At 46.4% G+C, this 22,993-nt stretch overlaps 1 protein-coding gene across 1 annotated transcript in view; it reads right to left on the bottom strand.

Moving 5' to 3' along the window:
* GABBR2 (gamma-aminobutyric acid type B receptor subunit 2) overlaps window positions 1–22,993 on the bottom strand; it is a 361,415-nt gene that overhangs the window by 183,679 nt on the left and 154,743 nt on the right. The gene's annotated exons all lie outside the window — the stretch shown is intronic.

Raw genomic sequence — 22,993 nt, 5'->3', positions numbered from 1 at the left:
GGGTGTGCTGGCGGCCACAGGAAGGGCCAGTTCAGAGGGGTCGTCCTGGGAAGTGGCTCAAATGGGCAGGGTGATTTTCTCCATCGACGCACAAAAGGAGTGGGTTTTATCTTCATTAAACACTAGAGTGCCCCCTGGGGCCTTGGAGATCTCCCAGTCCCACTCCACACTTGACACGTAGGCATAAGGAGGCCAGACAGGGAAGGGGCTTACTAAAGTTGCCCAGGAACTTCCTGGAAGAATTAAGACAAGCATCCAAGTCTCTGGACTTTCATGCTGGTGTTTCATACTATCTCCAAATCAGATTAGTTAAGTACATCACGCTGTCTCCAAATCAGACTATTCAAATACTTCTTTATTTATATTTTGCATTATTTATTTGCAATATTACTTCATTTCTAGGGTGAAGAAATAGCTGAGATATTCATATAGACAAAGGAAAACAGAGGAGAGAGTAAGGGGGTATGGAATCAGCCTGAGATGTTAAACATAACTATGTGTCTGCTGACACACAGAATGACTAACATCTATGTGCTTGGAAAGCAGAAAGCTGCAAACTCCAGTGTTCACACGGACTAGCCAATGTGTGAAGCAGCCTGTGTGGAAGGATACTAGGGAGTGGTGGGGACTGTGGCAAACTGGTGACTATATGCCTCACCTAAAGATGGCACTTGCTGCTCAGCTCCAAACATGCTATGCCAGAATGTTGGTCCAGAGTCACCAGACCTTCTGATTTTGGGGGGATGAAATCAGAAATCCAGATTTTTATTTTTATTCATTTATTTTTTGGCCACGCTGCACAGTATGCGGGATCTTAGTTCCCCAACCATGGCTCGAACCTGTGCCCCCTGCAATGGAAGCAAGGAATCTTAAACACTGGACAGCCAGGGAAGTCCCTAGATTTTTAAAATACAGGATCTCCCACATTTTAAAATGTTGATATTATTTTCAATTTTTTTTAAAAAACAAAGTTAGGACCAAAACAAATAAATCTGAAATCTGTATCTGGCCCATGTCCATGACTGTATACCCTCTGACATAAAGCCATGGAAACGAGACTGTGGGTTTTAGTAGAAAGAACCAGGTGGGAGTTTTGGGACCCAAGTTCTAGGTCTTGCTCTGGCACTGAGTTGCTTGTGACCTCGGCCTCTCTGTGTAACCCTTTCCCTCTTAGGGCTTCAGTCTCCTCCTCTTCAAGAGAAGATGATCTTTAAGAGCACTTCTTGTTCCTACCCATTAAGATGGCTATTATCAAAAACCAAAACCCAGCAAGTGTTGATGAGGATGGGGATAAATTGGAACCTTTGTGCACTGTTAAAATTACCCATCATATGGTAATACGATCCAGCAATTCTACTTCTGGGTATATACCCAAAAGAATTGAAAGCAGGGACTCAAAGAGATATTTGGACACTCATGTGCGTAGCAGCATTATTCACAAGAGCAAAAGGTGGAAGCAACCCAAATGTCCATCAACAGATGAATGGAGAAACAAGTTGTGGTTTATACATACAATGGAATATTATTCCGCCTTAAAAATGAATGAAATTTTGATACATGCTACAACACGGATGAACCTTGAAGACATTATCCTAAGTGAAATAAGTCAGATGCGAAAGGACAAATATTGTAAGATTCCACCTAGATGAGGTACCTAGAGTAGTCAAATTCATAGAGACATAAAGGAGAACAGTAGCTCCTAGGGGCTGGGGGATGGGGGAATGAAGAGTTATGGGTACAGAGTTTCTGTTTGGGATAATGGAAAGTTCTGGAGATGGCTGGTGGTGCCTCTTGCATAACAATATGAAGGTACTTAATGCCTCTGTAACGTAAATTTAAAAATGGTTAAAATGGTAAATTTGATGTTACGTACATTTTACCATGATAAAAAAAAAAAAGCACTTCTTGTTTCAACAAGTGGTGGATCCTCCCAATGTATGTATCAAAATGTTTTGAATAATTTGGCCCTGAATGTCACAGGATGGTCACTGGGAAGCCACCAGCATAGAAGGGGAACAAAGGAGGTTTCAGTGGGAACTGCTGTATTTCATTTCTTTAAAAGAAATATTATGCAAATAGAGCAAAATGTGAACACATTAATTCTGGGTGGCTAGTCCATGGATGTTTGGTGTTCTGTGCTTTTCTGAATGCTCGAAATACTTTGCAATAAATGTTTCGTAAAAAGAATGACACTGCCGCAGTCAGGGTGAACCTTGTCCATCCTTAGTTTTTACCTATATTTTGATGGAAGATTGGGAGCTAGTTGCTTGAAAAAAAAGTTGACTTTGCCATTACAGTTCATTTCTGCTGCGTCAAATCCTTTTTGCTTTTTTTTAAAAATAAATTTTATGTATTTATTTATTTGTTTTTGGTTGCATTGGGTCTTCGTTGCTGCATGCGGGTTTTCTCTAGTTGCGGTGAGCAGGGGTTACTCTTCATTGCAGTGCGTGGGCCTCTCACTGAGGTGGCTTCTCTTGCTGCAGAGCATGGGCTCTAGGCGTGCAGGCTTCAGCAGTTGTGGTGCACGGGCTCAGTAGTTGTGGCTCGTGGGCTCTAGAGCGCAGGCTCAGCAGCTGTGGCACATGGGCTTAGTTGCTCCGCGGCATGTGGGATCTTCCTGGACCAGGGCTCGAACCCGTGTCCCCTGCATTGGCAGGCGGGTTCCCAACCACTGCGCCACCAGGGAAGTCCCTCAAATCCTTTTTGGATGCAGGTGGGGTTCCATTATTAGTTTTGTGTGTCATGAGGGTGCTGTGGAGCAACAACAATTATTAAACACAGAAAATGTGCAAACTCGGCCCTGCTGGAAGGCAACACAGCCAATTCACAGACTACCAAGACATGCACAGTCGAGCCGCGGCTCTCCACGTCCATGCCACCCAAAGCTAGGGAAACTACTCGAACTCTCTTGAGTCTCAGTCTTTTCACCTATAAAATGGGGGCAATACAGCATGTAACTTACAGGGCCCAGCAAAAACACCGAGGATGTGGAATGGCTTTGGAAATTCTAAAGTTCTTTACGCTGCTTAAAAGCTGGAATGATCATTTCCAGGCATAAGACGCAGCATCAAGGCTGTCAGTGGCTTGGAGTATCTATCTGTGAGTAAGTGTGTGCATGAGAGCTGTATATAATTAACGGCAGAAAAAATATTTTATAGACAGTCAGAACTCGAAACAAACAAAACCAAAACACCCTAGAGGTTACCTCATTCTGCCCCTAATTTCACAAATGAGGAAACTGAGGTGTGACTCCCAGGCCAGTGCTCTCTGAATGGTCCCAGGCTGGCTCTTCTGGATCCTGCCAGATGTGGACAGTTCCTAAGGCTTATGAGCCAGAACAGGTCAGAACAGATGGTTGGTGACATTAGGCACTCACTGATCATAATTTCAGCACAAAGAAGTCTGCTCAGCTTGAGCATTTATTCTAATGGACTTTTTTAGGGAAAGCAAATGGAAAAAAACAGTAATAAATGATATTTTAAAATAACCAAAGCATGTTAAAGAAATAATGCAATTGATCTACCTCACAAGGAAAAAAATCCACACTCTCACGTGTGGCTAGAAGGATCATTCATTGCACTGGTTAAAGATTATTAAGTAAGTTAGAAAAAAAACACCTTTTTTTTTTTCATTCTGGTACTGCAGGTATCTCCTGTTTTACAGGGCCAATATCTTTTATCAGCTTGCTAAAAACCGCATTTCAGCAAACTGAATCCTATTTTTTACTCACCTCCACTATAAAAGCAGAAATATGTTCTTCCTGGAAAGGAGTGACACTTAATTCTCAAGAAAATAGAATACATTCACACATACACACACACTCAAGTATAGCCAGAGTCCCACTGGGGGCCTAATCTGCATATGGGGCCCAGGGAGGCAGCCATCAGGAGTCTGATTTGCTGAAAGGCCCTGGCCATCCTGGGAGGAAGGCGGAGATATGGGTGCTGATGGGCAGGGAAGGGACAGAGAAGAAGGCTGCCCCATCACCTAGAAGGGAGGGTCAGGGCTGCCAGTGGAGTGAGGAAGACCACGAGCGGGGCCCTGAGTGCTGCTAGAAGGGAGATTAGGAAGGGTTGAGTCCTTAAAAGCTGGGTCCTCGGGGCCAGCTCACAGGGCTGAGATTGCCTAACGGAAGAACTCTCCCTGCTTCTGGAGCAATGAATCCCAGCCCTGGCCATTGGAGCAAATCTGAAAGGAGCACAGCTCACTCGGCACCAGGGAGAACCAGTGGGTCAGTGCTCTAGGAATAAATAATCGAAAACAGGCTTGGAGGCAACAGCTGTTGATTTTTCCCCCAAGAACTGGTATGGACTGTGGATGCGAAGTCACACCAGAAAGCATGTCCCTAAAGCAGTGGTTCTCAAAGTGTTCCCCCTGGACCAGTAACACCAGCATCACCTGAGGGAACTTGTTAGAAATGCAAATTCTCAGGCCCACCTCAGACCTACTGGGCCAGACACTCTGGGGTGGGGTCCAGCAATCTGTGTTTTAGTCAGTCCTCCAGGTGATTCTGATATATGTTCAAGTTTGAGGACCACTGTCCTAAAGAAGGCAGGACAAGTTTTAAGCAAACCATTGATAATGGTATGAAAAAATGCTTTCTATGGCTTGGATATTTTCCGCTTGATTAGGAGACCACAATGTTTGGACCTGAGGAAGGCAATTACCAAAAGGGTGAGCAGGACTGGGATTCACATTTAAAAAGGTATCACATCTAGAATGTGGAGGGGACAATCACCCTCTGCTCTGCCCACCTCAGAGCACACCTGGAGTGCTGGGCTCAGTTCTGGGTGCATTTATCAGGGATTGTGACAAAGTGGCTCAGGCTCAGAGGAGAGGGGTGTGGCTACGACAGGGACCAAGAACCCTTTAGAAGACCATGGACATGGTGGCGGGGGTGTTGGGAGTATAAAGGTCACAAGGGGTGACACCAATGACTCCTCAGGAGTGGTGAGGAGTGACACCAATTGGTGACACCAATTCCCAGTGCAGCCTTGGGAATCAAAGATCCAAATCCAAGAATTTTAACACTTAGGCTCCAAGCTCTAGGGAAGTCCAACGTCTTGAAAGAAGTCAAGAGCCAGGCAGAATCAGTGGCTTTGGGGGAAAGCTCAGAGCTGGAAGGACCGTCCTGCTCAGGCTGAGTGGCAGAAAATGCTGTCAGGTCAGATCAGCTGTCTAAACTGCAGGCCCAGTGGGTCTATACATGACCTTCCCTCCCAGCTGGTTCACGGGCTGTAGGAGAAGGGGTGACAGGCACTTGACACTCCAATGAAGGCATCACAATGGCCTCGCTCCTCCAACTGAGTGCACAGCCCCCATCCACAGGCTCGGCATTGGGGATACACAGCTGGTCCTGCGAGATGCAGGGGGAGAAGCGGACAGGCTGGAGAAGGTAAAGGGGATCAGAGGAAAAGACACGAAGCTAATGGAATTAGGAGAAGAGTATAGGTGAACAGACTCTTCGGGAGAATTTTCTGGCTTAGCATAACTGAGTCCATGTGACCCATTTTAAGCATAATGTGGGTCCACCCTGTTCTACCAGGGAGGCTTGTCACCACCTCTGAGCAGGTCACAGTGCCACTCCACCTGCAGGCCTCTTCCCTGCTCTGAAGGCTGCACCTCTCCACTCACACACCCCAGCTGCCCAGATGATTCTCCCTCTCCGGAAATCACCCAGTGATTGGGCTTATGAAATAACAGCATTGTGTAACTGCCATGTGGGTCAGGCTGTTCTTTCCACCCATGCTGTCCCTGCTTCAGGGTCCCAGGACCACATCTGCATGCCCTGCCAGGTTCCTGTCCCCCTGCAACTTTCTGCTGCCCACAGGTACGGCCAATTAACTCTCTCCCTGAGGTGAGATCCCCCACCTCAGCCTTGGAACTTCCCTTTCTCCAGCAAGGTAATGTAAGGAGCCTGAGGTCAGGAGGCCAGGGGTTTCAGCCCCCTGCCAGCTTGGCAAGGGGCCTTCTTAGACCTCAGGCTTTCAATCAGGGCTCCTGCTTCATTCCTGGGGCTGGAATTCTGTCTCTTGTCCAGTCACTCTCTGGCCTCTGGGCTTGAGTCCCTTTCTGAACAGCTACCTAGTGCCTGGTCATTCCAGGATGGGGCCCTGTTTGTTCTTCCCAGTCTCTCTCATTCATTCATTCATTTATTCATTCATAATATTGACATCTCTTCTGTTCCAGGCACCATGTGAAATAATACTAGGGTTCTGATGGAGAGCAAATCCATTCTTGGGTCTCTATCTAGAGGGGGTGAGAGACATTAATCAGATAATTACCCTGGTACCTACAAGACAAGGTGCTCAAGTTCAGGGGCATGCTTCCAGGAGAGGCTAACATAGAGAAGTCAGATCTAGGACAGAAGGTAGGGCAGAGAGAAGGATTCCAGGCTGAGGAGCAACACATTGCAAAGGTCCTACAGCGGGAGAGAGCTGGTAGGAAAACTAGAAGAGCTGTGCTGGTCTGAAGCACAGCATGGGCAGGGGCTGGGGGAAAGCTGTTGGAATGAAATGAGAAAGAAGAGGTGGACAGGAGAAGACCATGAGAGCCTCATAATTCACAGGAAAGATTCTGGTCTTCAGCCTAAGAACAGTGGGAAGCCTTCACAAGGTTCCAGGGAGAGGGTGGCATGATTAGAACTGTGTTTTAAAACCAAGACTCAGGCTGCTATGGAACCAATGAGGGCAGGTGCATGAGGGAACAGGAAGGCCATTGAGGCAGCTACAGAACCATCCACATGAGAGATTCTGGAGGCTGGATGAGGAGATGGTGGTGGAGGTGACATGAACTGACCCACTTGGGGATATATTCGGGGTAACTAATAATCTGTATTAGTCATCTATTGCTGTGTAACAAATTACCCCACAACTTAGTGGCTTAAAACAAGAAATGGTTATTATCTCACACAGTTTCCATGGAGCAGGACTGTGGGAGTGACTTAGCTGGGTGCTATGGCCAGGGTCTTTCATGAGGTATTTTCAAGATGTTGACTGCGGCTGCATGTTAGAATCACCTGGGAGTCTTTAAAAACTACTGATGCCCTGGCTGCATCCTAAACCAATTACAGTCCCTGAGATAGGACTCAGGCATCAGCACTTTTAGAGGTCTCCAGGTGATTCCAACATGTAGCTAAAGTTGAGAACCACAAATGAAGGGGTAAAAGCCACAGAACTGCCAGGCTCACAGCTAGGTTGCCAGCTTCCTAAAAGCCCCCCAAGTCACCTACTCCTACCTTCTCCAGGTTCTGGGCACCATCTTCCTTTACAGCTGGGACTTCTCTCCTACCCCAGTCAACAGTTAGTCTCATCTTTAATCCCCAGATCCTTCTACTCCTGGCGCCCAGCACCACGAGCAGATCCTGACCACGTCAGAAGGGAGAATGGTGAGAAGGAAAGCAAGGAGAAGGGAATGATGGAGAGACAGACAGTAAGAAAAGGAGGAGCAGAGGATTATTACAGCTGTAATTTCTCACATTCGGACCACACGTCCCAGGCGGGGAAGGCTCTGATGGAGCAAGTGAAATGCAAAGGGGAGGCGAGGCCGTGGGGACTATCAGAGACCCCAGGACACTTGGCTTCTGTGGCCAGTAGTTCCCCAGACACCTTCCCTAAGGAGGCCACTGCACCAGCTGAGGAATCATCCAGAAAGGCGGAGATCCAGGTAAAGATGGGGAGAACCAGGTCTGCACCACATGCACTTTACAACTCTTTGAAAATTCTAATTAGGTTACGAAATGAACTTGAGAGCAAAGCGAATTCCCAGCTCTCCTATGGAAGCCGAGGTAACCTACTTTGTCATTCAAATACACTTGCTATATATAGCCCTAGATTGTGCTGAAGTGTCACTCCTCTTACCTGACTAAAGCGTATAATTATAGATTTACTTCTATTCATTCATGAAATGTGTCTTCACTTGATTAAACGGTTCATTCAAGGAAAATCCATTAAAATATGGAACATGTTAAAATGTGGCTCATTAGAGGCAGAGGGCACTGCTGTAGTTAAGATGCTAATTAGGATAAACAGGCATTTAAAACACTCAAATCTTTGAATAATTCAGGTCACTTTTACTGGGGCTGGAGCTCCCCAGGAACCACCATTAATTTAAGCTAATTAAAAAATTAGCCTGGAGAAGAGTAGACCAAGACAGGAAGTGATGGCCGACTTCAAACACTGAAGGGCTGTCATGTGGAACGGAGGGCACCTGGTTCTGGGCACCCCTGTGTTGGAGGTGGGGCCAATAGGTAGATGGGTCAGGAAAGCAGATTTTGGCTTAAAGCCAAAATGAACGTTCTAATGATGGGGTAGGCAAATTTGGTAGTGAGCTCCCTGTCATCAGAGGTGTGCAAGTAGAAGCTGGTCGGGATGCTGGAGAGGGGATTTTTCTTCCACCGCCAGTGTTTGTGGTTCTAGGAGAGTAAGTTTCAAAATCCCACTTGCCCCCACTCTTTGCCTTTTTGAATTTTAGAGTTGCTAAAGCAGTCCTCTGCAGCTCTGAAGTTTTTCAAAGATATGAGGCGTGCAGTTTGAGTCCCAGAGAAACGTATCCATGTGGTTATATTTCTACCTTTCTAAACCTGATGAGCACTCGTTGAAGAAATTGTTCCTTTTGAAAAATGGAGCCATCTAATTTTCAGATTTCTACAAATAATTTTAACCTATAGTTGGAGTTGAGTATAACTGAAACTTTTAAAAAAGGGTAAATACATAAGTGAACATGTATTAGATCTACTGCTCATATGGGATACTTGCACAGGCACCGTGACATTTGCATGTTCACACTGCAGAGCCAGTGGGTTAGATGGTGACCGCCAAAAAGGTATGTCCAATTCCTAACCATCAGAACCTATGGATGTGACCTTATTTAGAAAAAGGGTCTTTGTAGATGTAATTAATTTAAGGATCACCCTGGATTACCTGGATGGGCCCTAAATCCAATGATAAGTGTCCTTATAAGAGAAAGGCAGAGGGAGATTTGGGACACAGAGGCATAAGGGAGAAGGCAACGTGAAGACAGAGGCAGACAGGAGTGATGCGGCTACAAGCCAAGGAACACCTGGACCCACCAGAAGCTGGAAGAGGTAGGGAAGAATTCTCTCCTTAGAGCCTTTCAGAGAGAGCATGGCCTCGCTGATACCTTGATTTCAGAACTCTGGCCTCCAGAGCTGTAAGAGAAAGAATTTCTGTTGCTTTCAGCCACAGTTTGTGGTGCCTTGCTATGGCAGCCCCAGGAAACTAACACATCTGGGGCCTCCTGAGACCTGGCAACTTGTTGGTTCAAACCACATTCCCATGGTTAAGCCCAGGCTTACTGTCCTGTTTACACCCTCACATCACAGGCTGAGTTTTCCCGAAGGGAATCTGGTTTCCCTCTACTCAATGGTCACTTGTCTGTCCCAAAGAAAAATGGTTTTTCTCACTTCCCCAGAGCTACCAAGAGCAGAAAAACAAGTGTGTGGGGGGGGGGGGAGGGGGGGGAGGGGGTTGGGGTGGGGGGGTGGTTCCCGGTTGGGCAGTGGCTAAGAATCTGCCTGCCAATGCAGGGGACACAGGTTCGAGCCCTGGTCCGGGAAGATTCCACATGCCGCGGAGCAACTAAGCCCGCGAGCCACAACTACTGAGCCCATGTGCCACAACTACTGAAGCCCGCACACCTAGAGCCCCTGCTCTGCAACAAGAGAAGCCACCGCAATGAGAAGCCCACACACTGCAGTGAAGAGTAGCCCCCGCTCGCCGCCAACTAGAGAAAGCCCACGTGCAGCAACGAAGACCCAATGCAGCCAAAAATAAATAAATAAAAATAAATTTAAAAAAACAAGTAGGGGACCATGAGTGGCAGTGTCATGAGACATGGCCCCGTGGGGGGCCGCCAGCCTCATGAGCCTCAGTGGAGGGCTCAGGGGTCCAGGTCGCTGACTTTGTGCTGGTTCGCAGAGCTGACCACAAGCACCAGGGCTGTCACATCCCCTCCCTAACTAACGTGGCAGTCCTGCAAAGGGGAGGGCTTTGTTTTAGTTCCAGGGTCCAGCATCGTGCCTGGCATGCAGTAGGTGCTCAAAGCTATGAGATGAATGAGAGAAAGAGCGAATGCACACCGCGCCCATCTAGGCTATCATGTAGATATTCTGAGCCCGGGAGTTTATGCTATGTCTTGAGACGGTCTTGCAGGGATGAGGCAAATGCACAGGGGCTGGACCACACGCCTCTGCCTGAAGACACAGCCGGCTGACATGGGGACCAGCCCTGGGCATGGTGCTGTGGTGCTCTCCTGGGGGACCCGTGGGGCCTGAGGGCAGATAGTGTTCCCTGGGACTGTTTCCGTCCCGCCATTACTTAGGCACAGGGCTGTGGGGACCTGTGACCTGAGCTCTGCCCAGATACTCACATCAAGCCCTTACAACAGCTCCCACCTGCTGGTAGGTGTACGATGAGCCATGGTGGCTGGAAACAGAGATCCCAACAGGCAGAGCTGGCCTGAGCAACAGGCCCCTACACCCAGGACCCACCCAAGACAGCTGCCTCCTCCTTTGCAGCCCTCACCACCATCACCCTATATGGCAGTCCTTCAAAGGGAGGGGTGGGAAATCCCATGGGCCACAGTCCCCTCCTCCCTTGCCCACCATTTGCTGCTCAGGGGCCCATCTTCCAGAGCTACATGCTATGGGGCAGGTACACACCCTGGATCCAACTGCATGGGGTGGGACAGATGACTCAGTGGAACTAGGGATCTCTGGCTCTCAAATTCATGTTCCCATCAGCCAGCCTTTCACAATTTTAGAAATTCCGAAGAATCTTAAGTGTGATGAACAGAATAATCTACGCGCCCCCCCCCCTCCCCCCGCCGCCGCCCTGCAAGATGTCCACCTCCTTATCCCTGGAATGCACTACCTTACGTGGCAAAGGGGACTCTGCAGATGAGTTTAAGTGAAGGATCTTGAGATAAGGAAACCATCCTGGATTATCTAGGAGGGCCCAAGGTGATCAGAGGTGTTTTTATAAGGGAAAGAGGGAGGTAGGAGAGTCAGAGCCCAAGAAAGAATGATGACAGAGATTTGTTTGAAGAAACCACACTGCTGGCTTTGAAGATGGAGGACAGGGCCAAGAGCCAAGAAAAGCAGGCGGTTTCTAGAAGCTGGAAAAGGCAAGGAAACAGATTCTCCCATAGTCTCCAGAAGGAACCAGTCCTGCTGACACCTTGATTTTGGCTCAGAGAGACAGATTCTAAACTTCTGAGCTCTAGTACCATAAGATAACAAATGTGCTATTTTAAGCCACAAAGTTTGTGACGATTTGTTCCAACAGAATAGAAAACTCACATAATAAGCTTTGGCCTTGAGATCCTGCACATCCTCAAACACCCCCTCACACAGAAAACTTTCCTTCCTTCCCAAGCTAGTGGTGACCCCTCCTCTAAACTCCACAGTCCTGTGCTCAAGGCCACTCTCCCTGGCTAAAACAGAGACTGTCCTGAGAGTCTACATACCCTCCATCTGAGACCCCGGAGCCCAGCACAGGGCTGCCTGAGGAAAGGGGACCAGGCCCAGGCCCTCTGCTTGGATCACGCACAACACCCCACTTTGGACTCCCCGGCCAGCAGTCTTCCCTCTGCTAGCAGTTCCAAGGAGCTCACCACTCTGTGGGTGGTCAGTGAAGTCAGGCCACACTGAGCTGTTGGGGAACGAAATTAGCCTTCAGAACCTTGTTGCTTTCCTGTGACAAAGTGCCTATGGCTTCAATTGCAGCAGACTCCTGAGACCAAACCAATATTTACAGAAAGATTTGGATATTAATAAAACAGGAATATTATCCAGTTAAGATGATGAACACAAACCTCTACAGGAAATCAACGAGATGCAAAGTGCGCCTCTGACACCAAAATAGAGGAGGGATATTAGAGAACTCACACGTGTGAGCGCTAAAGAATGCAGAACGCAGAATCCTTCTCCTGTTTCCTGAGCCCCATCCCTGCTCCCTGTCACTCAGGGTATGGGGGGACGGGAGAGAGCCAGGTGGACAGGAGGTCCAGGTCTGTGCGACACCCCACCTGCACATCCCAAGGAGCTGTCACTGAGTCTAGGGGAACAGCGTGGCATCTGGGCCTCAGGGGAAGGGTCAGGACCAGAGGGGGAAGCCACCAGGAAATAGATTTCAGCTCCCTCAGAGGCAGAACTTTCTAACAAGAGAGCAAGCCAAGGATGGAAGGGCCTCCCCCACACTGGAGTGAGCTCTGCGCCACTGCAGGTGTGCAAGCAGAGGTGGGGTTGCTATGGAAGGGATTCAGGCATCAGATGGAGGGGCAGAAGAGACTGCTGGATCCCCAAGGAAGGTCTGGGATTCTCAAGCCTGTACCCCAGTTAGGAGGGACATTTGCTGAGGGCAGCCCAGGAGGCACATGTTCACCCCTGCAGGAACAGGACCATTTCAGGCAGCTCCACAAGCTGGATAAGCAACTGGATCCAAGCGCCCACCCTCTCACTTCATGGTAGAGCTTAAAGGACTCCTCTCAGAGACCCTGGGGCGTCACTGCCTTTTTTATGCGCAGCTTTCTCTGCAGTTCTATATTCCGAAGTAGGCTCTTTCTCCTCCACTCCAGTGTTCTGCCTGGACATCCTACCTACAGCCTAGCATTTGAAGCCCTCCTTCTTTGCCTACCCGAACTCCCTTCTTCCTCCAGGACTGCAGATTTGGGGTGTAGGTGGGGCGAGGAAGTGAAGACATAGGTGCAAACAGCTCCCCAGAGCCTGCCTCTCTTCCCTCCACTCTTCCTCGGCCCTTCCTCCCACCCCTCACTCAAAGCCTTCAGGGAGCAAGCAGGCTGTAGGGGGCATGGCAGGATCACCCTGGAGTGAATTTCATCCTCTCACTATTACATTTAGAATGTATAAACAACAAGGTCCTAATGTATAGCACAGGGAACTATATTCAATAACCTGTGATAAACTATAATAGAAAATATTAAAAAAAGAATGTAAAAAAAACTCAACCAATGAGGGTACTGAAAGGTTAAGTGACTTACCCAAGGCCTTACAATTAGTAAGCCAGAGGGCTGAGATTCAAACTTGTGTTTCTCTGCCTCCAGAATCCAGGAGGGTTGGGTGGAGGAAGAAGAGAGGAGGGGCTGGGGGGCAGCACTGACCCCACAGTGCTGGGACCCACAGTGACAGGACCCAAGAAGGGCTTGGTTACTTGAGTGTCTCCCCCAAGACTGGGAGGCCTGGAGGGTTGAAACTATGTTGGGGCCTCTTCATGTGCCCACATGGGACATAAATCAAGCAACCAGAATATTCGGGAGAGAGAAGAGGGCAGAGCTGGGCACATCCAGGGAGTGGTGCGTCAAGACCAGAAGGTGAAAACGATGAGGAGATGGGCAGATGCCCAAGATGCACTTCAGCTCCGGCCCCAAGGTCACTGCAAAGGGAGCCTTGTGTCCAGTGGGCAGAGTTGGCGCTGCCACCCTCAGGCCCACTCCCCACCCCTCTGAGAGAGGGGTCGAGCTCAGAACGGGCCCGGCTGCTACACCAACCCCCCAGCCCCCATTGGACAGTGGGGGAAACTGAGGTCCTGGGAGGGGTAGGGACTTGCCCAAATCACACAGCTGTCTAGGGGCAGAGCTGGATTCAAACATAGTTTCCTGCCTCTCAAATGTTGCCCAAAGCCATGTCTTTAACAGCAGCAACAGAACAGTAACCCTGCAAAAAGCCACCAGCTGCAGCCCTCCAGGACCCTTTCCCAAATCCCTACAAGAGAGGAGCTGCTTGAGGGCACTGCCCAGCCCCGTTCCTCGGTGTCCAGCACCCAGCACAGGGCCTGGCACAGAGCAGCTGCTTTGCAGACCCTGCACATCAACCACCCTTGGGTGCAGAGATTTTAAGAGCAGTGGCTCCCAAGCCTGCTGTGCATGGCATCTCCCTGGGAGCTTTGCAGAAATACAGATTCCTGGGTTCCACCCAAGAGAGCGATTCTGACTCTGGTATGAGAGGAGGGGGAGGGAGGCCAGGAATCTGTGTTTGTATAGAGCACCCTGGGGTCTTGGTTACACAGCCAGATTGAGGACCAATGATGCCCTTTTAGCTGCCCTGGTCTGACCGGCCCTTTAGTCTAAACTCCCTTATTCCCAAGGGCCCTGTGATGGACACTAAGGTGCACGCCTGGAAACTTCCATTCTCCCAGCTGCCGGAAGTGGTGGCTACTGACAACTCACAGCTGTATGTCTCCCTGGGATTTGCCCTTGACTAAAGGGGGCAGCCTTGTCCAAGGTCACACCCCCTCCCCAGAGCAGCCCGCGCCCAATCACCAGCCCAGCCTCTTGCCTTGATTTGGGACATCTCTGAAGGGCCAGCCCAGCTCCAGAGCTCCCTACAGCCTTGGCTGAGGCCTCTGAACTTCTTCCACCTCACTCCCTGCTGTGAGCATTCCCCAATAAACCTCCCGCACATCTCAGCATACCTTTCTGGGGAACCTGACCTAGGCCAGGCTCACCCATGCGTGCCTTGGCTCAGCCCAAACCAGTGGTTTGCCCCTCTGTCCTTAGACGAAGACACCTCCTGTGCTGAGATCTCACGGACAGCTGCTTGCTTTGGGGTTCTTCCGTGTAGGACCTCATATCAGCTCAGACAAGTTGCTTCCTTTTGACTCAAAGACTTTAAACTTGTCCAAGTAATTTCTAAACTTCACTGAAAGTCTGAGAAAAGGGGGAAAGTGATACAATTACCCATATTCCCAATACACTAGCCCAACTAGTATAATTTCTTGTGTTGGCTGCCATCACCCACACCCTCCAGCCTGCCCTCTGCTACTGTACTTCTGGAATTTGACTTTTATGTATGGCATCACTTGAGCTCCCTTGTCCTGTGACTTCCAGGTAGGCTCGGCCAATAGGAGGCCCTGGCAGGAGTCAGAGGGCTAATGGGAGGTCCTGGAAGTGTTCAGAAGGCCAATGGGAGGCCCTGGCAAGGGCCTCTCTCTTTCCACAGCCCTGCTGTAAACTACGGTCAGCCAATGGGAGGCCCTGGCAAGGGTCAAGGGTAGGAAGAGAAAGAGCTCAGGGTATTTCTCCCCACCTGCTCCCTGGCTTAGTTACAGCCCTTGTCAAGCAGCCCCTCCTCCCAGCTCCAGTAACACTGCTCCCTCCCCTTGTCCTCCAGGGCACAGCGGTGGTCCTGACTCCCACTGTTGCTAGTCCCCAGTGCTGCATTTGCCATGGTTGACTCCCCGGTCCTGTCCAAAGTACTTCCTCACTATTTAAGCCCCATTGCAAATAGCCTCTCCCGCATGAAGTCCTTCTGGATTTTCCAATGAGCTGTGCTCACCCCTCTGAATGCCTGCATTCTCTGCTCCTCCCTCCCAGGCCCACACTTTCTTGGCCATGTTCTGGAGGAACTGGGAAGTTCCTCAGGTCATCCACACCTCCACAAGAGCACATAGCACGATGTGCCCTTGGCCTTAGTGAGGCAGCTAGGGGAGAACGCCACAGTCTCAGGGACTGATGGAGAGGAGCTAAGCTGTCAACAGCTCCTCCAAGGTCAGGAAAGACAGTTTGCCCTTGCCCTGGCCTGGAGCCCGAGGAGCCAGCCCCAGCCTGGAGAGGTGCTGAGTATGTGTCCTGGGAGGGAGCTGGCGGGTCCGGTGAGCCGACCATGTCCAGGGGTGGACACTGCATCAAAGTGCTGAGCAGGCCAACAGCCCTGGAGTGGGGCTTGAAGCTGTGCTTAGCTAAGCAGTTTTTATAATGTACCTTCCTAGGGCAGTATCCAGATTCCGGGGAACAGGTATCCACTCTGCAGAGGGGAATTTTCCAAAGGGGACCAGAATCCGGACGCACTGTGGTTATGGTTATTGTCATGGCAATTAACCTGTCCAGCTGCCCCTGGGCTGAGAGCTCCTATAGGGTGTGAGGCTCTGTCTGAGTCCCTGATAGATTCCAGCATAATGGTCTGGCTCAGTCACCACTGGCTAAATGAATGAATGAGGCCAACAGGACACTCCATTCATCTGCCTGTGGTGAGCATCACTTATGCCTGCTGCCCAGTGTTCTGAGAATAAGGCTCAGGAAGCACCTGTGCTTCATTTGTGCTGTAGGGTATTAGAGAAGTTGAAGGGTTCTTAGGCAGAAATATCAGAATGCTCTAGAAAGGAAGCCACAGAGCAAAAGTGGAAAAGGCTGCACATCTGTGATACGTGAGAAAGGTAACAATGACAGCTCATGTTTACTGAGTGCCCATCCTACGCAGAGTCCCTCATACATGTCATCTCACTCCTCTTGACCACTGGAATAAGCCCAAAAGGTAAAATTATGATCAGTTTATGGGTAAGTAAAATGAGACTCGGCTATGTTCAGTCAGTTGTCCAAGGTCACACAGCTGGGAAGTAATAAGCCTTTGATTTAACTTCAGTCTATCTCTTTCCACAGCCCTGCTGTAAACTACGGTCAGCAAGTATTTTCTGGAAAGGGCCAGATAATACATATTTTAGGCTTTGCAGGCCATACCATCTCTGTCACAACTACTCAACTCTGCCTTAACATTGCATGAGCAAATGAATGGTCATGGCTGTGTTCCAATAAACCTTTATTTACAAAGCAGGGGGCTGGATTTGGCCCACTGGCCCACAGTGGCAGACCCCAGCTCTGAACCCACAACAGAGAGCCTGTGGTTCTTTTTTCCCCTCTAGGAAGGCAGTGGGAGAGAGAAAAGAGTACAAACTGAAATCAGGTGGTTGCAGACTAGAATGCTGGCTCTGCCCCACGCTGGGCCACCTCGGGCTAGCAAGGGAACACTTAAGGTTGTTACAAAGGTTAAAATAAGCTGATACATGCTGTGTCTACCATGGCTGAGGTTCAGTCAATGGCAGTGTTTAGTATCAAGGTGATACTGAGGTTGGGAGAAGGGAAGGAAGGGCTGCTGGTGCCACTGGAACTAAACCCTGATGGGTGCATCTTCTCACAAAGGCTGGCTACTTTGGGCTTTCTGCAGGAGAATGTTATTCTGCACCCCACGAAACCCCAAAGGGAATTCACAGGCACCCATGGTGGGAGGAACCTTTGTACTGTCCCCGGAAGGAGCAGATGTGTAGTGCTTGGTGACTCCCCGACAAGGGTAGGCAGGCAGCTGTTCCCAGACTTGATATGGCAAATTGTGTGATGTGCTGTCTTCCTGGGGCAGCCAGCCAAGCAGTGATGGGGGCCTCTGTCACCCCCTCCCCCACTGCCTGCTGCCCACGTCTGCTGATTCATGCGGGAGGGCCTGGGTGTGCCAGAAGGGATCCAAAATGGCTCTAGTGCAACACAAGGCTTTGGAAGAAGACTGAGGACCTGGGGGCAGGAGGACAGTTCTTTCTCTGTTTCTTTTTGAAGGTCATAACTTTGGCACAGAAAGGAGGATGTGGGGAAAATCCATCAATATTGCTGGAGTCCAGGCTATGGCTTATGATGCCAGATGATGAGCCCCTGGAAAGGGATGGCACTCACTGCTCCAAGACTGGCAACACCATGTTTGCTGGGAGAATTTATCCATCTGATCAAGAGGATGCTAAACTGAAATTTGAGAGGGAGAGGAAAAGTATCCAGGAAAAATATAAAACCAGATATGATGAGGGCCAGTATATATAAGGAATTTTAAAAGGGGGCCACAGAAAAGGAAATGCTCAGGAACTGTCATGTATCTGTATTCCAAAGTACAAAGTATGGGTAACAGTGTTAACTATGAAACTTTTGGGAAAGATGGTAAAGCTGAGCACAGATGTCCAACTCCCACCTAAGCTACCTCCTTCTGAAAGTGACAGAAAGGACCAAGGGAGTATAAAAATAGGGGAGATCTGCTTCAGCATTGGAAAATAGGAAAGAGTGCCATCAATATGCCACCAACTTTGAGGAATTTCTGCTGGGTACAGTGCCAGTGGAACCAGATTGAAGGCTGACTCACAGCTCTCCTTCCTGGGAAAGCAGCATGGTGCTGCAAGCAGGGCGGACGTGCCCACAGGACCCATCTCACAGCCTTTGCTGGCGAGTGAATGAGTGCTGGAGCCACAGGACAAGTACAGAGCCCACCACGGGGAGCCCACCTCTCACGGTGCAGCCCAAGAGCCTTCAGGAGTGGCTGGGCCATTAGATCCAAGGACAAGCAAAGCTTACCCAAGCCTGGTTCGCCCATGATAGGCCTGGATGTCTCCCAGACACAGAGGGCAGGAGAACAAGGAAGAGACCAGGAGGGATAGGACATATCGGGAACAGCTGTGCACAAAGTAGGGAAGAAATGCCCACAGCACAAAATGACTCCCAACCCCCCAGGCTGCTTGTCCCTGGCTGGTAATGTGAACTTTCATCACCCAGTCTTCCAGATTAATATCCGAGGTGAAAAATCTCATAGCATCCAGATAAAGCAATGAGGGGGCCCCAGGAGAAGTAAGCAAATACCAGGTCAGGGAAGACCTAAAATGCACATGTAACCTATAAAAATCTTCTGAAACATAAAGGAGACAAACAAGGAATGCACACAGAGGAAGAACATCACCTCTAAAAAGATTCACTATAGGAACCAGAAGTAAAATGTATTGTCTGTTTTGTACTTCAAGAAAGGTAAAGAAAACCTGGCCTCTAAGATGTAAGAAATGGAATATGCAATAGAAGAGATTGAAACTAAAAGAAAGCCGGTAGAGCTAAGATGATAGTGACAGGAAATGAATAATATTATGAGAATTTTGAGAGGCATTAGAAGCAGTAAAGGACAAAATTTAATTGTAGAAAACCAATGGATTTTGTGGAATACAATGGTGAGATGTTTTCTCAGAACATACAGAACAAGGATTAAGATAAAAATGACCAGAGAGAAAACAATAACATGGAGAATAAACGACAGAGGCACACTCATAAATTGCTGATACTTCTAAAAAAAATACCAGAACAAAAGAGTCTAATATAACTAAAGATATATTACAAGAAAACTTCTGCAATCTAAACACTGATTCTTCAAATAAAAAACAGTAATCATATTTTAAACAAAATAGACAAACGTCTGACATGAGCCATATTTTCTTTTTTAATTCCAAAGATTAAGAAAGAAACCCAAAAGCATCCAGCAGAGGAAAAAAAAAAGACATCTACAAAGAGATCAAATCAGATTGTATCAGACTTCATTACAACATTGATGTAATGTCTAAAGAGGTTTGAGGAAGAATATTATGATCATAGAAATTTATACTTCATAGGAGAAGCAACAGAGAGAGACTGCGGTCTATGTAACAGCATGGTAGATAGAAAAACCATATACCCTTCCTGAAAAATATTACCGAAAGATGTATGCATGCCACAGAGAGATAAATCAAAAGATACAACTCATGAAAGATATGTCAATAGAAATTAAAGCCATATAAATATGGATCTGAATCTTAAAAATCATAGTTATTATAATATAGTTTTAAAATAAAATCAGTATTTCAAATAACAACTGAAAAAGAATATCCACAATGTAAAGAACAAGGTCAAGATAGAGAACAGACTTGTAGCTGCTAAGGGGGAGGGGGTGGGGGAGGGTTGGATTGGGAGTTTGGGAACAGCAGATGCAAACTACTACATATAGAATGGATAAACAACAAGGTCCTATTGTATAGCACAGGGAACTATATTAATACCCTGTAATAAACCATAATGGAAAAAATACGAAAAAGAAAATATGTATATATATCGCCGAATCACTTTGCTGTACAGCAGAAACTATCACAACACTGTAAATCAACTATACTTCAATAAAAAAAGAATAAAGTCAAATAAAAACTCAAATTATAACAATTCAAAATTAGAGGCAGTGAGGGATGGACAGTAAATAAACGTGCTAATTTCTGTAGCTAACAATAGATATTGCAATTTTATACTGGTACTTAGAGAAGTAGATGCCTAACATTTTAAACTGAAAATGCAATTATAGAATAGTCTTATTAAAATGAGGATGCTATATTATTTAGCTGAAAGTATAGGATTTGGCTAAAGCTGTAATCAAAGGCAAATTTATTGCCTTAAATACATTTGATACCAACTAGAAAAGAGTAAAAACTATATATGCAAATCAAGTAGTTAGAAAAAGAATGGCAAAACAAACATAAATGAAGAAGGATGGTATTAATAAAGATAAAAGCAGGAGAAAATAAATTAGAAAGTAGGCAAATAGAAGCAAAGCCAATAAAAACCCAAGTGCTGGTTCTTTGGGTTAAAAAAAAAGATAATGGGATGTTTCACAGAAAATTTAACTTGTGTTTTTGCTATATGTTCTTCAGTAAAGGAAATGTCTGGAAAAGTTGTTTATCTCTGGGAGGGGGATAATCTTTAAAGGGGAAGCAAGTGGACCCCCAGAAGCAACAAAGGTGTCTGCTTTAATGCGTATGAGCAGCAAAATGGAATAGGACCATTTAGGGGTAGGTTTCTAATAGAAACCCTCTCTGATTCTTGGGGGGTATGGATATCAGAGAAGAAAAAGCCAACAGAGGTTCTGGATCCATGGGAGGAAAATGACCAAATCACTTCTGACAAAATGTTCCTGCATCCTGGGAGTGGCTCCAAAAGGAACTTAGTGAGGAGCTTGAGGATGCCTGGAAGTGTGTCTAGGGACCTCGATCAGTGGAGGTAACCAGTCCAACCAGTGTCAACAGCATCCCTAGGAGGCTGCAGAATGCAGGCTCCCCCAGCTGGGTGAGAGGTTGTTGGCTATTTTGGAAGAGGGTGACACTTCGAGAGACAGATCCTGAGCCCAGTAAATCTGGAAGGTGGAGTGCTTGATCCAGGTTTAATTTAATTTGAAAAAATAACAAATATGACAATTTTTTGCATACTGAATTTAAGATGTTGATACCAGTTGCATCAGTAAAGAAGCAAACTAGCTGGCTTAATCAAGGAAAAAAGTGGGGAAACATCTGTAATGAGAGACCATATAACAAAAGACAAAAAAATTTTTTAAATTGTACTGAAATATATACTAATAAATTTGCAAATCTTAAGCAAGTTTACTAGTCTCTGGAAAACCTAAGTTCTAAAATCCACACAAGAAATAAAAACCTAAAGTGATCAAGAAGCACGGAAGAAGCCAAAAAGATAACTTGTATCAAGGGTGGGATGGGGGACGCAAAATCCTGGATGGTTTCATAGACTCATTGTTTGATATTCAAAGAGCAGCTAATCTGTATATTCTATAAACTGCTCCAGAGTGCCTAAAAAGACGGACAGCTTTCTGATTCATGTTGTAAAACTAGAATAACTCTGACAACTAAACCTGATTGAAGATGGTGTAATCAGAGTAAAATATAACTATTAGCACGTGTTTATAGAAAAAAACTAGATAATTAAACTGATTAAAGAATAATGCAGCATAACAAAGAAAGGTCTATTTTAGGAATGCTCATAGGGTTTAATGTAAATGTGAATTCCGTATCCATTTATCCAACTGCCTAGTCAACCTCTCCATCTGGATATCCAATAAGCATATCTAAACTGTGGATTTCCTTCTCCAAAAGTTGCTCCTTTGCATCCTTCCTCAAGTTAATAAGTAGTAACTTATTCCTTCCAGTTGCTCAGATCAAAAACTTTGGCCCCATCCTTGATGACTCATTCTTTTTCACATTGCACATACATTCCATCAAGAAATCTACTTTGTCAGCTCTACTGTAAAAAAATATCCAGAATCCAGCTGGTTTTCATTATCTAGTCCAAGTTACCACCTTCCACTCAGCAGCTAGGGTGATCCTTTTAAAATGTAAGTCAGATCATACCCTTCTTTTAAAAAAGCTCTCAAGTAGTCCAGAAATAAATCCATACCACTATGGCCAATTGATTTTCAACAAGGATGCCAAGACCATTTAATGGAGAAATAACAGTCTTTTCGACAAACTGTGCTAGGACAACTTGATAGCTTTTCATGCAAAAGACACTTACCTCACACCGTATACAAAAATCAACTGAAAATGCAAAAAGACCTAAATGTTAAGAGCTTAAACTATAATGCTCTTATGAGGAAACATAGGTTTAAGTCTTCACGACCTTGGATTAGACAATGGTTTCTTAAATACAACACCAAAAGCACAAACAACAACAACCAAAAAAACCAAACCGATAAAATGGACTTCACCAAATTAAAGGCTTTTGTGCAAAGACACCATTAAGAAAGTACAAAGACAACCTACAGAATGGGAGAAAATATTTGCAAACCATATATCTGATAAAGGTCTAGTATCCAGAATATACAAAGAACTCAACACTGAATAGCTAAAAGACAAATAACCCAATTAAAAACTGGACAAAGGATTTGAATAGGCATTTCTCCAAAGAAGATATACAAATACGCCAGACACAAATGCCATATATTTTATGGTCCTTTCTTTCCTAGTTTTTTTTTTTTTCCTAGTTTTGAGATATAATTGACATATCACATGGTATAAATTTAAGGTATACAATATAATAATTTGACATATGTATATATTGCAAGATGATTACCACTGTAAGTTTAGTTAATATCCATCATGTCACACAGTTAATTTTTTTTTCTTGTGATGAGAACTTTTAAGATCTACTCTCCGTAGTAACTTTCAAATATACAAAACAGTATTGTTAACTACAGCCACCATGCTGTATATTACATCCCCAGAACTCATTTATTTTATAACTGGAAGTTTATACCTTTCGACCACTTTCACCCATTTCCCCTACCTCCCATCCCTATGGTTCCATTTATATGAAAAGTCTATTATAGGCAAATCCATAGATATAGAAAGTAGATCTGTGGTTGTCAGGGGCTGGAGGGAGGGGGAAATGAGTGACTGCTAATGGAAATAAGATTTCTTTTTGGAGTGACGAAAATGTCCTGGAATTAGATAGTAGTTATGGTTGCACATCATTGTGTACATACCAAAACTATTTACTTGTATAATATAAAATGGATAAAATGGTTGATTTTATGTTATGTGAATTGCTTCTCAATAAAAACAAAACCCAAAATACTCTCCAGTAGCTTCTC

This window comes from Eschrichtius robustus, chromosome 10, assembly GCF_028021215.1.
Source record: "Eschrichtius robustus isolate mEscRob2 chromosome 10, mEscRob2.pri, whole genome shotgun sequence".
Classification (NCBI taxonomy): domain Eukaryota; kingdom Metazoa; phylum Chordata; class Mammalia; order Artiodactyla; family Eschrichtiidae; genus Eschrichtius; species Eschrichtius robustus.
This window is presented reverse-complemented; position numbering and strand designations above follow the sequence as displayed.